The sequence below is a fragment of the Girardinichthys multiradiatus genome, chromosome 4 (assembly GCF_021462225.1).
Source record: "Girardinichthys multiradiatus isolate DD_20200921_A chromosome 4, DD_fGirMul_XY1, whole genome shotgun sequence".
Lineage (NCBI taxonomy): Eukaryota > Metazoa > Chordata > Actinopteri > Cyprinodontiformes > Goodeidae > Girardinichthys > Girardinichthys multiradiatus.
Window position 1 is genome coordinate 4,930,495 of NC_061797.1, and position 21,260 is coordinate 4,951,754.

A 21,260-nucleotide genomic window follows, 5' to 3' on the forward strand; every position below is an offset into this window, starting at 1 on the left:
TTTCCAAGCTTTCAGAGACAAGTTCTGAGGTGATGGAGCTAGCGATGCAGGTGGCCAGACAGGTGAGTATTATGCAGTAGAAGCATCTGTCTGGAGGACGAAATGTGTGAAGACAAAATAAAGTCAAACAAACAAATCAAACAGAAAATGTTCATATCAGTGGGATATAATGCTATGTAAGCGGAAAGAACCAAAATGTCCACCTGAACAATGTCCGTGTTCCATGCAAGCTTTCAGTCTGCCAAATCAGTGGGACTTGCCATATGTACAGCAGCTCTGAAGATGGTATGATCCTGTGTTTTCCAGGTCTTGAGGTTGCTTGTGAATTATCCCAGCAGATTTACAGTCAGCTGATTCTCCACATTTGCTGATAAAGCAGATTTGTATATCTGCTGAGCTAGTTATGTTCCACCACTATGAGGATGTACTTACGTTTCCAACAAGCTACTGGTGAAATAATATCTTTCTTGTACAGGCAAGGGAACCTTTACCAAAAATAACATTACAAAACTTCACAAAGCTTCAGAATCTATGATTTAAACTAATACTTTGATGCTTCTTTTGACATCTTCTTTAGTAAGAAAAATTAAATTTGTCTATATTCATCATTCTAGCAGGTACTTGAAGGGTGGGGGTCTAAACTGATTGTTCTGTATTTTTGGTCAACATTCATCTAAAGAAAAGTAACTACAGAGCATAATGCTGTCACCACTGTGTTAAACTGTTGGTATGATGTTTATTTGGTGATCCACAGGTTACCTGTGACAAACAGATCTTTTCGAATCAGAAGGTTAGGCCTAGGTTTATCAGACCATAACACATTTTCAGACAAGGTTTTTTATCCAGGCCTAAATAATTTCTTTAGAATGAAGGATTCTGAAAATAGGAAATTTCTTTTACATGTAGAACATAGCCAGCACTTGACAGAACTTCGTGCAGCTCTTTCAGTGTTGCGGTCAGCCTACATGCCCAAATTTCATCTTGCCTTTTGATTAATTCTGGAAAAAATATCCTGTTTCTGTAATGTCCGGTCTATTTTGCATATTGATATTTTGTTTGTGGTCTTCTCTTATACATTTCTAAAATGGCATAATTTTCAGACTTTTTCAGCAAACTGTGGATGCAAATGAGCTAACTGAGAGGAAAACTCAAACTAGAACAGCTGAACTTAATTTGACTCTATTTCTTGATTTACCGTAACAGATGTTAGGTGTTTATCCAAGAAGATTAAATGCTAACATAAAAAGGGCCTGAAAGTTGATAGTTTAAGGTGTGTTCAAATGTATACAACCAGGTTGCTGCATTTGTTTTATTTGTTTTATTTTTTTTGTCTCATAACTGGTGTTAGTTTTATTAGAGAAATTGCACATATTTCACATTAAAATAAAAAAATGTTAATCTTGGTGTTACAAAACCCTGTTATTTAACAGTTGAGAGCTGATATTGGCTTTTAACAAAAGCTCTTTTAGAAACATTCAGAAAGATTAGTAATAGTTCACATGAAACCGAAGTTACACTTAAGGAAAAAATCAACAGCTGTAATCACACAAATATTGGTGTTTCCAATACTTTAAGCAGATAATTTAATGTGTAAATGCTCATAATTAATACTTGATTGTCTTTCAGTCAGTTTATGATGCTGTTGGTTTAAATAGCCACATTTGCAGAGTACTGGATTACCTCTGTCCAATTTGTGGTATTAACTTTTCATTAACTCATTTATTTTGGCATTAGTCATAGCTAGACAACAGCTTTTTTGCCAAATATAAATGACTTAAGAGTGTGTTCGCTCTGTTAATATTCTCTCTGTAATTAATATTAACATTTGAGCAGTTCTGCAGATCTTCATTCTAACATTTGTGCATTAAAAAAATACATACAAATAATGAAACTGTGAACAAATGTATGGCTGTGCTGTTTAGGAATCCTCCTGTGAGTAATCAGAAAAAAGATATTAAGACCGAAAATCAAAGTGTGCCTGAAACAATGTGCTTGCATCAACCGGATGTTAATAACACCCGATTTATTTAAGTAGGCCATAGTTTTCTCATGTGTTTTTAACAATATTGAGGGGCATTTCAAGCGTGGTCACCTGAAGCAATGAGAGGCAATAATATTAAATCCTTCACTTATATTCACAGCATATTGTTTGCACAAATTAGAATATAAATAGAGTTTTCATTTACATATATCATTTTCTCTCTTTTGTTGGTAAAAATGTTGACAGTGATTTTTCTGCTTCTGTAGATGTTTGTGAACTTTTCTATGAAAAATATATTAGTATTTATTATCTTATTTATCACTCTTAATCTTTGTCATTTTGTCTCGCTACATAAAGATACTACCGCCATTATTCCCACACACAAACACACACACACACACACAGACACACACACACACAAACTGTATGGACAACATACACAGGCCACTGCCACACACATTCCCTGGTTGGGCTTGATGAATGGGCGAAGTTTAAATTATTTTGCGCAGATCTCATTTAGTCCGTTGAAAAAGAGATACAGGCTGTTTATTCATTTTACATTTGCACCCACGTTTCAATGTCTCTTTCTATGCCTGCTCTTCTATGTCTACTCTCCTTCCATCCAAGAGTAAAAAAGGCTGGAATAGCAAAGACTGAAAGAGACGAAAGAGAAAAAGCAATTTACACAATGTACATAAAACAATGCTCTGAGACTTTGATAACCTGCATAAATTATAGAGTATAATTAAATATTATACCCACTGAATCACCAAGGAGAAAGGATGGTTTGAGACACAAGGATACAAGCACAGAAAGGAAGCAGAGGGAAAACAAAAAAAAAAGGGAAAAAGGAGAAACGAGGGAGAACACAGTGATGCTATAGTTGGATCTCATAATTGTTTGTATTGATTATTTCTTAGGGAGGAATGGTTTTAGGAGAAATAAGAACAGGGAGTTGGGTAAAAAAAGACCAAAAATAAAGGCCAATGAAATTTCTATAACTGAAATAAAGGTGCTATTTTGGCATTGTCAGATCGACTTAGTGGTGGCCCATATAAATTAAATGAAATATTAAAAATTTAAGTGGCTCTGCAAAGGGTAGGCGTGGCAGCCATCTGTGGTAGGCTTACAATTGACCCAAAAATATTCCAATTAGCATAACTAAACAGTGGCTGAGTGTGTGCAGAGGAACGTGGACACATTTGTTCACTCACTTGTTCCTCTGTGACCCAGAAATGAAATAAATAAGAAGATATAACAGAAGCCAAGATTATGCTGCTATCATCATTTCTGGTAGAGAGAAGGATGACATATATATATATATATTATAACGTATTACCCAATGACATTTTACACCCACACCGGAATACTTTCCTAAACTGGACCACCCTTCAGTTGTGTGTGTTTTCTGACAGTCAATAAAACTCCACGCTGCCATAGGAAAAAAAAAAAAAATCACATGTAGGTCAGTATAACTGTTTCTTTACATTTGACCTATTACATTGTGAAGTATGTGTATAACAAATACAGTACCCCCAAGCTATTCACTGGCTTGAGGATGGGTCGTATTTCTGAAGAAAAATAAAAATGGGACGGGGCCAGAGTGTCATGCGTGTGTGATCAACTCAAAATCGATAAACTTCTCATCCATCCAAACTGGGGGAAACATGAGCTTTGCAGTCGTCTTCTTGGAAACAAAACCTCTGTGGGCTTTCACCTGCGCGTGGGCTGCGCCTAACAGTCTTCGATCGGGATATAAATCTTTTGATCTTCTTGTATCCAACAGATTTCCAGCTTTCAAGCTTTTCTAGGAATGGCCAGTGTGGAGGAAAAGTAAACCCGCCTGCAAGCTTCTGTTCTCCAGAGATTGCCCCCTTACGTCATAATGGTTCCCTACAGCTGGGATATGGCAGCTAAAAGTTTGTTTCCTCAGCTTTTTATTGCTCCGATGATGTCAGGTTCGATATCCATCGCTGCGACAAATGCTGAGCTGTGCATGTTGAACTGTGCAGCCCAGTCGGTCCATCCGACCAAAATGGATGATCCAACACTACACAAAAAAGCCACCATGGTTTTTCACCAGCTAAAATTTCATTTTAGCATCTAGTTTGCAAATGAAGGATTTAATCTGCCTTATAATGACTTTTATTTCCGATTAATTATTTAATCAACATCTCAGCACAGTGGGTCCTTGGCATGATGTGCAATTACAGTTACACAAGATGCGTGCGGTTCTCTGCCAGATGATCAGTTATGTGCACACCTCTGCATGATCAGGTCTGGGCTTCAGCAGCAGATGATCTCACTAACAGCAATGGTGCACTGGAATGATCCAGGTGCAAGAAAAAAAGTGTTGCAAGGTGTTTTATCATATGAGAAATATCATGGCTTCTTTTTTTGATTGGCTCCAAGCACCATGTTGACACATGTACAGAAGGTTCTCCCTCTCCTTTGTCTGTCATTCTATCTATGCCTCCTTCTTGCCAAAGTGACAGCAGATATTTTTGCATGCCAGTTAGTACCTCCATTTCAAACCTGCAAAAACAGCACTGCAATCCATTTCAAATTTGATAAATTGCATTACGTGTGGTAAGGGATGACATTTGCATATCCTCCTCTCATTATTTGTGCATTTGGGTCATTATTATATATTTTGCATATTCATGAAGGCAGACACGCTAAAATAACTGCGCCCACTGTTAACTTGATTTTACACATGCAGTCCGATTAGCACCTGGGTTGTAGATGGGCTTTTAAGAAGCAAACAGGTTTGCTTGTGGTTTTGTACATGTTCGCTCGTTGAAGATCAGGCCCATTTTGTCTTAGTTTGTGCTGTACATATCTGAAATGAGTTAACCTGGTGGTAATAATAAAAGAAAAATAGGTTTGTTGATCAATATTTAGTAATTATTTGTTAATGAATCTTGCAGTTGTAAAGCAACAACTCTGGCCAGATGTGGGTTGTTAAAAAAGTTTAAGCAAAATTTATATTTTTTTACTTTTCCTGCTCCCAGATCCAGTGCAAACATAATGAATAATGGAAGGAATTAGATCAACTGTAGCAGCTTTTTCCAGAGTCTCAAACAAAGGAGGATAAAACAGAGCTAAATAACTGACAATAAATGTTTTTTCTTCGTATTACTTACTGTGTTCTTTTTGTCAGCTTGATGTCATGTGTGTCATGTTCTGTTTTGTTGTTCTTGATAAAGTTCAAAAAGAAAAAGATATGGGCTTTTCGGGTTGTCTGTTTGGCCTTTGGCTTTTTTATTACCGCCACCCACTGGACTGGAGGTGTAATGCAGTTATCTTCACATTTCACCATATGTCTTTAGGCTGGTTTAAATAAATGTTCTGCGGCCTTTCAAAGCAATGGAAACAGAAAGCACATAAATTACCCAGAATTTCTTTTAACCGAGGTACCCAGGACTTTCAGTGAAATAGGGGCTAGGGACTGTGAATTTAATCACACAGTTCTTTGAGAGCCTCAGGGGTTTGTTAGAGAACATCAGTGAACAAACATCACAATGAAGATCAAGACACACTGCAGACAGGTCAGTGGCAAAGTAGTGGAGAAGTTTAAAGCAGATCTAGGTTACTACATGGAATACTATTAAGAGCAAACTTAAAACCTATCTCTTTTGCAAATCTTTTTAACAGTTCCAGTGCATTGGATGTAGTTATGGTTTTTATTACATTTTATTGTTTTATCTTAATGTATAATTGTGCACTTCTGTAAAGCACCTTGTGACCTTTAATGTCTGTGAAAGGTGCTATATAAATAAACTTTACTTACTTTACTTACTATTTGATCCATCATCCGAAAATGAAAAGAGTGTAGCGAAACCGAAAACTGTAGGGATTATGATTATTGATTAATTAATATTTATCAAGAATTATAATTAAAAATCATAATTTGAGAAAATTAATTTCTTAACCAAAAATCCTCATTTATGAATCGAAACCAGAGATGAACTGAACCAGAACTGAAAAGCAATGGTGGGCCGTCTCATCCTCTGTTATATAGTTGACTGTAACATCGGAACTGGGATGCCCCCATCTTATCAGCCGCGGTGCCCACTGGGAATTGTAGGAGCAGACTATCCTGAGGTACAAAATGGCCGATGACGTTGGAAAGGCATAGTGGCATCCAGCAACGTGCAAATTGTCCAATATTCAGCAAACAAGTGGTCCAACAAAACCTACTGAGACATGGCTATCCACAAGGAAGATAGAGCTGATGGGAAGATTGCCAACAACTAACAACAGGACAAGGAAAATTCCCCTTCCAAAAGAACATCAATATTAAACATGGGGCCAGTGGAACTGTTTAGATCAAAGCACAATCGTGTCAAATGGTCCAGTCAAAGTCTAGACCTAAATCCTTTTGAAAATCTTTGACAAGACTTGAAAGTCAGAGATGCTCTCCCTCCAACCTGACAGAACTGATACTATTTTGCAAAAACTAGACAAAAATTTCAGCCTGTAGATATGAATAGCTGGTAGAGAGATACCCCAAAAGCCCTGCGGCTTCAATTGCAGCAGTGGTTCTACAAAGTATTGACTATGGGGAGCGGAATAGAAATGCATAGCACAACATTTACTTGTAAAAGAAAAAAAAAAAAAGGAAAACTCCGTATCATTTTCTACGATCAGTTGAGCGCTATGTTGTGTCGTCATATTTCCCAAACCCTAACATATTTTATTGAAATATTTGGCTGTAGCATGGCAAAAAATTTAAACATTAAAGGTGTGTTTATACTTTTGAAAGACACAGTAAGTTCACTAACACCTCACCCCTTACAAAACAGTCTAAATAATTTCTAAACAGAAGCTGTAAACTCTTTCTCTGTCCCTCTGGCTGTTTTTTGAAGTGCATTATTTCATTTTATTACACCGCTTAAATCTTTTATGGTCATAACAGTCTCTCAACAGTTGGTTCACTTTTGGATTGTTTTCTTTTTTTTGGAATTTGGGAAGAAAACATTATATGTTGGTGATAGACATTTGCTAGCCTCCAACTGCTGTATGGGAGCTTTACTCCACAGACTTAGCTCTGCATATGAAGGCCTAAGAGACTCATCAGATAAATCTAACAGATAAGAAAGGGACAGCATTTTGGTAAAGGTATTTGCATATTCTTTATTTTGGAATTGCCCTCAAGGGTTATTTAAATATTATTTTATGAAAATAAAATCTTTCATGTTTTCAAGCTTTCTGTTCTTAAATGACGCTTCTCCTAATATTACGGTTGACTTGTAAGTAATGGTGGCTAATAGACAGACTGCTGCACAGAACCATTCACAAAGAAAACGGCAGTCTAACTTTCAAGTAAAAACACACCATCTAACGACCACTCCATCTTTGTCTCTCTGCCCCCCCCCCCTCTTTCCCATTGTTTATTCAAATTTTACAGATGGGGTACTTTTTCCAGTTCAGCACCTTCACCAGTTTTGTGAGAGAATGGCATTATGCCTGTGTTATTATGCAATTCATCACCAATAATAGATTTGTTTACGGCGGCTCTCATCTCTCGCCTGCTCTCAGCGCTGCATTTCAAAATAATAATAATAATACATAGTGTATAATGACGGTAATGGTACGGAGGCTTTGATAATAGATGTGCTGGGAAGGATAAGGGAGCCTTGATCAGCCTGGGTCTCAGCTCAATTGTCTTCAAAGCACTGTTTAATGTAGAATAGGCATCCTGGGAGATTGTCTCAAAACCAAGAAAAAGGTGGGAGTACGGATAAGAGCGATCAACACACCGATGGGAGAAAGCATGCACACACACACAGCACACGTGTCAGCACACACACCGGGAGTAATACACTACATACTCAAATAAGCTCTCGCACAACCACCCACTGGTGCATCTCTCCTCAGAGAGCTCTCTGGTGTAAATGTGTTAAAACTCTCCCTTGGTCTTTGGCTTCTGTTGAATAAATCTGTGTTTTACTCTTCAATGTAGCACTTTAAACTCCGGGTATTTTCAGCATGTTTCCTCCCGGCCTCCTCCTGGGTTTTAACTGAGATCTCAAGCTGCTGACAGATATAGCAGCACTTGTTTTGACAATGTGCTGTGGCAAATGTAGGTGAACATGTTTAGCCCTTGTTACAAGAAAACTACGTCACAAACTCCCATCTTTTTTACGCTGTTATAAAATAACAAAGAAATGATCTGAATATGTTTTTGCTGTGTTTACTTTGAAAAATGGAAAACACAAAATAACTCTTTTTGCTAAACATAAAGAAACACCACTGCAAAGAGAAAAAAAGTCACTGTTTGCTATGGAGACTCAATTTCAGGGGAATATTGGGGTGGAGGAGCAAGATGTTTAGCAATTTACAGCCAATTAAATAATCTAAGTACTTATTTTAAAGCATGACTTGTTAAAACACACAGGAAATTGTATCTTTTAATAAAACCCAGGCATTAGATATAACCTATTTGTATTTACAAAATAGGCATTTTAAACAATTTACAGCCAAAACCAAAAATAGCAATAGTTGGTGAACTAGTGTCAAAATAAGGTGAGATCTTTCCATGTAATCCATGCAACATTTATTAACTGCTCACAGTTAAATCCATAACAATTACAATAAATATCCTTTTGTGTAATCCATGCAATAATTATTATAATACACAGTTGACGCTGCAGAGAGCGAAACAAGCATATTCTCATATTCTAGAACTGAGAGACTGGAGAGGCCTATGTGCCGTCACATATTAAATGTCTTATCATTTGCAGAAGTATAACCAAGAAGTGTAATCAAAGGAATAATGTATGATAATTTTCCATTTTCTACAAGTATTAAATGAAATGAGTAATCTTTGATTTTCAAGTACATATGATTGAGAACTGATAATTAAAATAAAAAAACATTAAGGTTTAGAAATTCTCAATCAGCTATATATGAAAGAGATAATGTTGTGTGGTGTATGAATAAGAAGGATGAAGTTTAAGTAATGGTTTTAAACTGTAAATGAAGTAAACGCTGTAACTAAAAGTTTGAGCAGCACCGATGTAAGAATTAAAGCCTCTGTTTAAGAGGAATCGTAATGTTGAGTGAGACAGGAATAGAGCAGATGTTCAGGAATTGGGGAAGTGAGAGCTGTAGCTTACGGCACAAGGCTGATGACTCAGGCAGGGCCGCAGGTCAAAGAAGAGGCCAGCAGACAGCTAAGGACTGAGGTGATGATGGCATGTCTGATATGGACACGACTCGGGAAATTCCAGAAAAAATATCACATGGGACAAATGAGCACAAAGAGTTTGGTGGAATTGCTCTATAAAATGGGCAAGAATAGAGGAACTAGTTGGTTGTTTCCTCGCAGAACACCAGTGAACAAGATCGGACGGAGAAAAGACGCTCAGATGAAAAAGTACCAGAGACACAGCCCAGCTGATCGACTGCATTAAAAAGAGGATCAACCCGTGTGCCCTGGAAGGACTGTGCCTCAAAAGTAAGAATCTGATTTCATCTAAAGCCTTTTTATCCAGACAACAGAAGTGAACTTGATCGGTGAACAGCTGATTGCTCTAAGTTTCAGGCTTCTGGAAGTCCTGAATCAACCTCATTTATGTCCCTGGGGTTTCCTTCAACTCTTCAGCCTCTGGAAACTACTGTCTTCTGAGACATATGACAACAAAGTTCCTGTTTAACCATCAAAACCTTGAGCATCAGTGCCTGCCACTTAGAGGAAGAAAACTGAAGGTTAAGTCATATTTCCTTCAAGAAACCACTCGTTGTTACCAGAAGAAACATCTCCATCAGGTGCATGGATGAGCCTCCGTCTTCAACGCCTCTCCAATCTCATTAGTGTCAGCATCAGAAAGACAGGTTGAGTTGATTGATTCAGTACTATTATTGAAATTATTATGTGTTGCCAAATTTAAGCTGTCCCTGCATAAGCCTTACTAATTAAAGAAAGCATACAAAATTCTAGTTAAATCGTGGACATTTAATTAATTGAGTCACCTTATTTTTGGTTTTTCATTGGTGGTAAAAAGTCTTGTTGCCTGGTTCTAAGAAACTTTAGGAGGTTTTTATAGGTTGCCTTAGCCAAGTTTGTTAAAACAGCGCCCTTGGGGCTCATGCAGAGTTACTAAAATTAACCTAGACCATATACCAAGAGCCAGTTGTAAATTAGGGAATGAGCAGCCGTTAATAGAAGTGACTGTCGAGGTGTGAATGACTGCTGTGGCCTTGGTCAGCGCTGGACTGGTGTGGTTGCTGGCAGGACAAGAGTGGGTTTGACATGCATATCTGCATTCATCACAACGAAACATCATCGCAGCAGGGGACTGCCTTCCTTGGTGGGGTGTTGTTTGTGTGGGTGCTTGGGCCTCATTCTGAAGTGGTGGGCACACATCTGGTGGCCTGTGGCCTAAGGTGTATTGAGATGGTTGAGGGCATCCCTCCTTCTAGCCCTCTCGGGAAATGGGCACCCAGGCTGAAATTCAATATGCCCCTCATACCTTGGTCCCTCCCGGTTCCGACTGCTGCGATGAGCTGGTGCCTGTCTGGCGTAATGGAGGCTTTGGTTAGTATTGATGTCAGGTGGTCTTGCTGTGGGCCCTGAGTCACCGGGGGGACTGGTTCCTGGGCTTGGCCTATGTGGCTGGGCTGGGGGGGGCTCGGTTGCCTAGGTAAGGTAAGGTAAGGTAAGCTTATTTATATAGCGCTTTTCAGTAACAAGACATTCAAAGCGCTGTACATGAGGAAGAACAATTACAATACAATCACAAAGAAAATAAACACAGAAAAACAAATGAAATGACACTTATAATCCTTGGGAGTAATAATAATTAATAATCCTTCCAAGTTTACTGGTAGAAATTGGTTCCAAGCCACTCTTAATACCAAAGCATATTATGCTAAAATAAAATGATAATATTGATAGTCTCATCATTCCACTGAATTTCCTTCAGATAAAACTAAAAATCAATGAAAAAGTAATGAAATACTAATAATAATTGGCTTTTGCTGGTAATCCTTCTGAGAAATCTGAAAATCTATGAAAAGTAATGAAATCACACATTTAGGTAAAGTAAGATAGGATGTGTGTGGTTTTTGTTTTGTACCGTCATCAACAGACTGATGTCGCTGCAAAGCGCCGTTTTCCTCCATGCTATTGGTACCGCTGTTTCTGATGGGATCGGATTTCTTCTTCTACCCTCCTACTGGACCTTCGCTGATTAATCTCTTCTTCGCTGGTTACTCTCTTCTTCATTGGATACTCTAGTCTTCGATGGATAGACTCTTCTTCATTGTTCCTGACGGACTCGAATCTCCCGCGCGCTCTGCACTCCTCCTGCTGGACGTCTCCGGGAGTTCATGTTGGACTATTCATTTCCTGGTTCTTCCAAATTCGCCACCAATCATTGAAGAGATCGCTCTATATAAACTCTCTGCACCTGGCACTAAGGGCAGCTGTGATTTAGAGTGAACAGCTCGCCACTTTTGACCTGGGTGTCTTCAAACATGAACTTGCTTGTTTTGTGTGTGTGCTTACCTGTTTGCTGGTCAGCTTGTTTGCTTTGTTGGAATCCTTTTCCTACTTGACTCTGAGGAGTTTGTTTAAAGCTTGTTAAGCTTTATCTTGGATTGTTTGTTTGCTTATTGTTAGCTAGGACTCTGTGCTTTAAGAAACTGTTAAACTAGTTCTTGTCCCTCCTTTTGTTGGATTGTTTTCAGTTAAATTACTGGTTGTTGTATATTTTGTTTAATTAATGGTTGTGTATTGTGGGTTTTACCCCTTTTTTTTTTATACGGTTTGTACTTTAAGGACCCTCCTTTTGTTAAAACTAATAGGAACTGAACTGACAAGCAATAAATTACTCTTTCATTCACAAAACCATTACCATCTGGTTCAAATGTTTACTTCCCCCTACCCCTAGACCGAGAGGGGTCGTAACAAGCCTTTAACTGGTTTTGTTCCAGGTTTGCCTTGTATTTTGCACCATCATCTTCTCATCAAGTTTGACCACCTTCCCTGTCCCCTTAAGTAACTATACACACAGCACGATGCTGCATCCCCTGCTTGTCTTGTGGCAAACAGGACTCTTTTTCAACAATGGCTTTCTGATCTTTATCGGGTGACAGAGGAAAGAAAAAAAAACTCAAGGATCAAATATTGTATGTATTCAGCCCTTCACCTATGTTTTTTTTATGTTTCAGTGGACACAAAGAGATGGTTTGCTCCCTTATTTTAAAAGAGCATATCATATGAAAGCTTCCACAAGTTTTGTTTTCGACTGATCATTTCTGATTGTGACATAGATCAGGAATCAATGTACATCCATTTAAAACACAAGTAAGGAGTGTATAAAATTACTAGACACTTTTTGATGACCACAACACTGCATTGCCAACAGGACAATATGCAATACCTAAAAGATTGTCCTTCTCTTGTGGACAAATGCATTAGGAACAAATACAGTTGACCTTGCACATCTCAACTCCCCAAAAATCAAAAGCAAACCTTAAAACATCACATAATTCTATAACCAACCACCACTCAACCCACTGATAAGTGTGAAAGGTTCATGCTTCTCATTAAACCCGTTAGATTAGCCTAACACCTGCCGGGGGCAGCAATTTTAACAAGGGCTCTCATATTTGTAGTTCCACCACTGTTGCACAGTGCTGCTCACAAATGCTCTGATTGGCTAAGGCTCTGCAGTAATAAACTCCATCTGAACTTTGTTACAACTTGCTCCTGCATCTGATTGCATGTGATTCTTTTAATATTTCTTACTGTATGGGCCAAATGAGATAAACTTGCAGGCAGCTAAACTATGTAGTAAAAACCTGTTATAAATGGCATAAGGCATAATGGCATAAGGGAAACCTAATGGCATTAGACAAGAATTCTAATACAGACACAAACCTTGCACACCCTTTTTCCTTTTTGACAAAACGACCTATTCCAACTGATTAGGTGTCATGGAGTGAGGTGGAGCAGGACCAGAGCGCAAACAAGAGGATGGGAGCTGCATGGTTAGTAGAAAGTCTATGTAATAAACAGTAAGGAAACAAAGCCAGGGTAAAAGACGAGAACACAGAGACATTGAAACAAGGATGTCAGTAGAGGATCCGGTAAGGTAAGTTTATTTATATAGCGCTTTTCAGCAACGAGACTCTCAAAGCGCTGTACATACAATTACAATACAATCACAAAGCAAATAAACACAGATACATACAGAAAAACAAATCAAATGCTAAAATCAAACAACAGAGGTCATTTAAAAAAGTAAAATAAAATAAAGAGAATAGAATGATGGACAAGAAAAGTAAAGGAAAATTGGATTGAAAACGCAACTAATCATGCCTAGATGGTACAGTCAAAGGCCACTCTAAACAAATAAGTTTTGAATCTTGATTTAAAGCAACTTAGGGTTTCGGTGCTTTTACAGTTTTCTGGCAGTTTATTCCAGATTAGTGGAGCATAAGAACTAAAAGCTGCTTCTCCATGTTTGGTTCTGGTTTTGGGTACGCAGAGTAGATTTGAGCGAGATGACCTGAGAGGTCTGGTGAAGAATAATCAGAAAATCAGAGGGTATAAGTACAGGGGCAGGATGAAGAATGAACCAATGAACACAGGAAGCTAATCAGGGAGACAATCAGAAGCAGCTGGTTGAAAGGGAGCCTAAAGAATACTAATGATGAGTGACTATTCGACACAAGTGAGCAGGGGTGCAGGGTAGTGACAGAAAAACATCTAAATGCACTGGAGCAAGTAAACAATACTAGCTAAAGAACATGGATGAACCAGATCAATAAGGAAAATATAAACTAACTCAGGAATCCAAGAAAGTAATCTAAGCACAAGATTAAATCATGAACCCAATCCAAAATGAAATATAACTTGAAGAACACAGATAGGGAAGTGAAGAGAAACCAACAAAGAACCAAAACTCAAAACCTAACACAGGCAGATCCTGACATTAGGTTTGTCTCTAAAATTCTGAAAGATTACCTTTGATGGCACTGTTGGTAAAAGTTGTTGCCCTGCAGCAAGAGGGTCCTTGGTTTGCTTTTCTGTATAAGGTTTGCACACTCCCCCTGTGCATGGTAGAGGCTGACATTTTTTCGGGAATCCCGCGGGATGAGAGACAGCATTAGTAAAGATCACGTGATTGGGACAGGTAAGGATACAGGATAAAAAATGAACGGGAGCGGGAACTAACCAATAGGGGGTAAAATAAACTAGGATCAATTGTCTTTGGAACTGTAAAACTGAAACTTTGTTATAAACTTTACGAAAAAATCTTGGATCGGCGCCACCATTGTGTAGTTTTTTTCCAAGAAGCCTATACTATAATGCTAGTCAAACGAACTACACGACCCATAAGCCAACAGTGCTTCTGATCGATGTTTTCCACCTGCGTTCAGAATGGAGGGAGCAAACGCTAGGTGGAGAACTGGACGTGGTAAAATTGGATTTGCAACGTGAAGTCAGAAGTAAGGACTTATCTATTAGAGCTGACAGGAAAGTCGCAATTATTAACTAAGTTCAGGAGAGTTGAATGTAGCGGTGTTAACACGCAGTATGCTGCTTGTAAAACATGTTTAGTCGTAATTAAGTACACCAGTGATTAAGGGACACTTGTAAGGCAAATTCTGGATTGAATCAGCCCTGCATCTCTTCATTCGTCAAACGAAAAGTACCATCACGTGTCAAGTCTCATCTGACCAACAAAATTGCTCGCATGTGCACTAAAGATTTAAGAGCCTTTGCCACAGTAGAGGGGAAAGGTACGGAGCCCGCGAGGGGACATGCAATACTTTTGCGTTTGCTTGCAAAAGTTGTTAATCACCTTGAGAAGGCTGTGCATTTTGGAACAGCAGCACAGATGACAAATTGCTCACAAAACAAACCACTGATATGGCATTGATATGGTTTATTTGTCATATGCAGGTTAACACGCAGTCAACAATGCGATTAACTGTGGTTTCCTGCAGTATTATGGTCCAGAGTTCAATAGTTTGACAGCTTGTGGACGATAACTGTCTTTAAGTCTGATTGAAGATCATTTTATTTAAGGCCAATTTCAAAATAAAACTCAATAAATCTCAAAAACGGGTGTGGTGTTTGTTCCATTTTTGCAGTTATCTGGTTTGGAAATGATCCCATTAAGTATTACGAGATAACGCAAAGACTATTGTGTGAGAACGCAAAAAGTATTGCGTGGGAAAGCAAAAAGTATTGCGAGCGAATGCAGAAGTATTGCGTGGGAACGCATAAGAAAAAAGATTCCCCCTTGTCCCCTCGCGGGCTCCGTAGAAAGGCTTCCTCAAGGGAAGATATTAAATAAATACGTTGTGAAATAGAAAAAAATTAAATGTACCATTAAATGTACAATTTATTTTAATACATCATTAAATATTAAGTGTACCACTAATTACGTCATGTCGTTTTTAAAATTATACTTAATTATTCAGTGGCACATTTAATTGCATAATAGTCCATTTCATGATATAATGGTACATGTATTGTTTCTAATGATGTATTAAATAAATAAATGGTACCTATAATTTAATGGCACATTTAATGTTACATTTCTTTCATGTTACATTTACTTCACTTATGGGACATTCACAACATTTATTTATTTAATGATGATTTTTTTGTATTAATTTTGTCTAGTTTGACCCTCCATTCTTGATGCCTGTTTAGGAGGTCATGTCAGAATTTGTATCAGGTGAGCCGGAGCAGACACACATCTAAAACTTATAGGGAAGGGGTCCCTGAGGACCAGGGCTGTGAACCATTGAGGTACAGTTTCTAAATTGTGAAGGTAATGCCTTTTTGCCCTGTTGTTTACCGAGTACAGTTCTCTTGCTAGGTGGATTTTTCTTTTGTTTCAGCAACTTGAAACATAAAAGTAATGTCATTGTTCAAAGGAAACAATCACTTAATAAATTAATAAAATACAACTATGTACATTTTGTTTATTCAACTAAGATAGGCATGGTCTGCTTCCTTGTTTGATATTTTATTATTTCTTCATTATTATTCTTTTTACTTTAACTGGCCTTTTCTACAGCTAAAAATAGGGACCTAACTGGTCCTTCAAACAAAGAAATTGCCAAAATACTAAATGAAGAAAACAAAAATGGGAGTGGCACAGGAGTGGTATTCGTTCTAAATAGGAGCGGGATGGGAGGGGGAGTCAATTTACCAGGAGTGGGATGGGATGCTAGCCTGGGATTGGGATGGGACAACACATTTTTCTGTGGGAGTGGGATGGGACAGGAGAGAAAATCCACTCCCGGGTCACCCTCTAGTGCATGGGCGGGTCATCTCTGGGTTACCTGGGTTTCCTCCCACAATCCAAAAACATGCATTTTATATCAAATGGCCACTCTAAATTGCGCGTAGGGGTGAGTACATGATTGTCTTCCTGTGTGTCTCAATACCGACCTGTGATACACTGAGTGTACCTTGGCTCTTGTTAAGTGACTGATGGAGATAAGCACCAACATCACAGTGTCCATGTGTGGATAAAGCAAGTATAGAAACTATCATGGACAATGAATGGTGGTTGCCATAGACAAAATAAAGTAGTTGTAAACCTTACATAAGGTATAGGGTGTTTACCTTACCTATGATCAAAAATAATGCTGTTAAATGTCACAATCATTAATTTCTGTTCCAGATCCCTATCGGAGTCATTTAGGATTAGGCACTGGCCAACACCATGTCCCAGTTTGATACTTTAAAAATTTCTGTCAAATAAAAACTTGAAAAAACATTCCCCCAAAACTCCTAAAAATGGCAGTAAAATGCATTAAATGAGATTTCATTTAATTTTGAGACTCCAAATCTCCAAATGGCCACTTTTGAAAACACCTGGATATATGAACCTCAACAGCCATCTCTTACTTACAGTGATACAGATTAGATACTGTGGCTCAAGGCAGACTTAGCTGGGGTACATTTAAATTCTGAAATTTAGAAATTTATGTAACATGTAAAAAAAATCCATTAATATTCTCACTGAAGACTGAGTTGGGAAATCAGGTGTATCACCAACCCTGAACCCAATATCCAGTGTGACTTATGGACATATAAGATGAAGATGTATGTAATAATAAAACATTTCTTAGCACAACTGATTTATATGCCATGAAGTCAGTTACACATATATTACTGCATGTCTCTTTCTAAACATGTATTTATAGTGACTGAATAAATAAAATCTTGATACAGACATTGTTGTCAACTGCTATGACTAATGCTCACTGAGCACAACAATTATCAGATATTAGTGGTTTTGTTTACTGACTTGAAGTTGTAACCTAAGCTGAATGATGTCATTCCAGGATCTGAGTTCTTCTAATACAGCACTTTTTAAACCCTTTAGGTCAATATTATACTGCCACATTGGATTGTTATCATCACTTGCATGTGTACCACTATAATTAATGTAAAACAACATTTCATCAAATATCCAAATCTCTGGATCTTGGAGATTAATAATTTTTACCTGTTTGCAGTTCTAAATTATGTCAGTGCTTGACGGGCTGACTGGGAATGTTGAAGCATCACAGAAAACCGCTGGTAATCAGATTTCTCTATGTGTGTTATGTTTTTTTCTTCTTTTTTCTTCTGCAGTTGGTGATTGGCGTTGAATACAAAGTGACAGTCAGTGATCCTCATGAATGCCGAAGTACCTTATTGACTGAGAAACAGGTCTTGTTAGCAGTAACAGAAATATAAGCATTTAAACCATGTATTTATGCAGACTGCATTGGCCAGGCTTCTTGACGGTAAAAATAAGTGTTTTTAAGAGTGTGTCTGTGTGTGTATCAGTTTGGATGTGACTGTCTCTTCAAATAAGTAAAAGAGAGGGCAAAATAAAGACGTTTGATGAAAAAAACAGAAGTACTGTGAAGCTTTTTTTTTTTTTTGCATTTTGCTGAAATATCAGGAAAAATGTCTAATACATTAAAATGATCTAAAAAGAAAAACATTCTACTTTGTTTAACAAAATGTTTGTAGAACATTTGTATTTTGTCTCTTCATTCTACTTATGTAATCTCTATTTTTTGTTTAGGCTCATGGGTTTCTGGTGACCAAGGCTTATTTACCACTTACCACCACTTACATTTTTAACACTTGTATCAAGGAAGATCCAAATTCTCTGCTGTGACCATCTGGCCCTACCACTTCACCTTTTTCATCTAGGAGAGACAGACAGCTAAGCAGATGAACTCTGAGCCACTTTTCAAGTCAAGAGTATAAAATAGAGCACATATACAGGTCCTTCTCAAAAAATTAGCATATTGTGATAAAGTTCATTATTTTCTATAATGTAATGATGAAAATTTAACATTCATATATTTTAGATTCATTGCACACTAACTGAAATATTTCAGGTCTTTTATTGTCTTAATACGGATGATTTTGGCATACAGCTCATGAAAACCCAGAATTCCTATCTCACAAAATTAGCATATTTCATCCGACCAATAAAAGAAAAGTGTTTTTAATACAAAAAACGTCAACCTTCAAATAATCATGTACAGTTATGCACTCAATACTTGGTCGGGAATCCTTTTGCAGAAATGACTGCTTCAATGCGGCGTGGCATGGAGGCAATCAGCCTGTGGCACTGCTGAGGTCTTATGGAGGCCCAGGATGCTTCGATAGCGGCCTTTAGCTCATCCAGAGTGTTGGGTCTTGAGTCTCTCAACGTTCTCTTCACAATATCCCACAGATTCTCTATGGGGTTCAGGTCAGGAGAGTTGGCAGGCCAATTGAGCACAGTGATACCATGGTCAGTAAACCATTTACCAGTGGTTTTGGCACTGTGAGCAGGTGCCAGATCGTGCTGAAAAATGAAATCTTCATCTCCATAAAGCTTTTCAGCAGATGGAAGCATGAAGTGCTCCAAAATCTCCTGATAGCTAGCTGCATTGACCCTGCCCTTGATAAAACACAGTGGACCAACACCAGCAGCTGACACGGCACCCCGGTCCATCACTGACTGTGGGTACTTGACACTGGACTTCTGGCATTTTGGCATTTCCTTCTCCCCAGTCTTCCTCCAGACTCTGGCACCTTGATTTCCGAATGACATGCAGAATTTGCTTTCATCCGAAAAAAGTACTTTGGACCACTGAGCAACAGTCCAGTGCTGCTTCTCTGTAGCCCAGGTCTGGGGAATGCGGCACCTGTAGCCCATTTCCTGCACACGCCTGTGCACGGTGGCTCTGGATGTTTCTACTCCAGACTCCGTCCACTGCTTCCGCAGGTCCCCCAAGGTCTGGAATCGACCCTTCTCCACAATCTTCCTCAGGGTCCGGTCACCTCTTCTCGTTGTGCAGCGTTTTCTGCCACACTTTTTTCTTCCCACAGACTTCCCACTGAGGTGCCTTGATACAGCACTCTGGGAACAGCCTATTCGTTCAGAAATTTCTTTCTGTGTCTTATCCTCTTGCTTGAGGGTGTCAATAGTGGCCTTCTGGACAGCAGTCAGGTCGGCAGTCTTACCCATGATTGGCGTTTTGAGTGATGAACCAGGCTGGGAGTTTTAAAGGCCTCAGGAATCTTTTGCAGGTGTTTAGAGTTAACTCGTTGATTCAGATGATTAGGTTCATAGCTCGTTTAGAGACCCTTTTAATGATATGCTAATTTTGTGAGATAGGAATTTTGGGTTTTCATGAGCTGTATGCCAAAATGATCCGTATTAAGACAATAAAAGACCTGAAATATTTCAGTTAGTGTGCAATGAATCTAAAATATATGAATGTTAACTTTTCATCATGACATTATGGAAAATAATGAACTTTATCACAATATGCTAATTTTTTGAGAAGGACCTGTAGAAGGTCAGTCAGTAGAGTCAGTAGCTACGTCTAGGGGAGACACGGTTAAACACTGAAAGACAGGGCCAAGTGTATTATCTGTAAAAGGTGAGCATTAAGTTGTTGGCAGCAGCTTGGCCTATGTCCTCCTTTAGGAAAGTGCCACGGCTAAACACAGAGCCAGGCCAGGTGTAGCTTCTAGAAAGAGAAAAAACAGAGAGAGAGAACATAAAGTTAAAGGAGAGTAGTATAAGAATGTAGCACAGAGTGAAAGTGGTCATTATGTCCTCCAGCAGTCTAAGCCTATAGCAGCATAACTACATAGATAGCTCAGGATAACCTAAGCCACTCTAATTAAAAGCTTTGTCAAAAAGTAAAAGTTTTAAGCCTAGCCTTAAAAGTAGACAGGGTGTCTGCCTCATAGGCTAAAACTGGGAGGAGCCTGATAACGAAAGAATCTGACTCCCATCGTAGTTCTAGAGACTCTAGGAACCACCAGCACACCTGCAGTCTGAGAATGAAGTGTTCTGTTAGGGATATATGGAACAATCAAAACTGTAATGTATAATGGAGCTAGACCATTAAGGGCTTTATATGTGAGAAGGAGAATTTTAAATTCTATTCTGGATTTAACAAGGAGCCAATGAAGGGAAGCTAAAATGGGAGAAATATTATATCTCTTTTTTCTCTTGCTGTAGCATTTTGGATCAGTTGGAGGCTTATACCTGCATTTTGTGGAAATTTTGATAATAAAGAATTACAATAGTCCAGCCTTGAAGTAACAAATGCATGGACTAGTTTTTAAGCATCTCTTCTGTACAGGATATTTCTAAATTTGCCAATATTCCGGAGGTGAAAGAAGGAAATCCTAGAAACCTGTTTAAAATGGCAATTAAATTACATGTCCTGGTCAAAAATAACACCAAGGTTTTGACTTTATTACCAGAGGGTAATTTAATGCCATCCACATTAATTGATTGACTAAGCAGTTTCTTTTACAAAGACTCCGGTCCAAAGATGGCAACTTCTGTCTCGTTTGAATTTATAAGCAGAAAATTTCGTCACCCCTACGTCATTCATCCAAGTTTTTATGTCTTCAAGACATGCCTGTAGTCTATGTAACTGGCTGGGCTTATCATGATTTATGGATAAATAAAGCTGAGAATCATCAGCATAACAGTGGAAATTTATCCCATGCTGTCTGATAATTTAACCTATTGGAAGCATATATAAAGTGAAGAGAATTGGCCCAAGCACTGAACCCTGTGGTACTCCACAGTTAAACCTGGAGTTTGAAGATGATTTATCATTTACATGAACATACTTGAATCTGTCAGATAAATAAGATTTAAACCAGCCTAGTGCTGTTCCCCTGATCCCTAAAGCATGTTCCAGCCTTTCTAAGAGAATATTTCTAAGAGAATATTGGGATCAACTTTATCAAATGCAGGACTGAGAT

At 38.3% G+C, this 21,260-nt stretch overlaps 1 long non-coding RNA gene across 1 annotated transcript in view; it reads left to right on the plus strand.

The window, feature by feature from the left end:
* The window catches only part of LOC124867459, a 72,160-nt gene extending 54,350 nt beyond the window's left edge, over positions 1-17,810 (plus strand). The window contains exon 3 of the long non-coding RNA XR_007038065.1: positions 17,607-17,810. This is a non-coding gene — a long non-coding RNA (uncharacterized LOC124867459). The remainder of the gene's footprint in view (positions 1-17,606) is intronic.
* Positions 17,811-21,260: the final 3,450 nt, after the last annotated feature.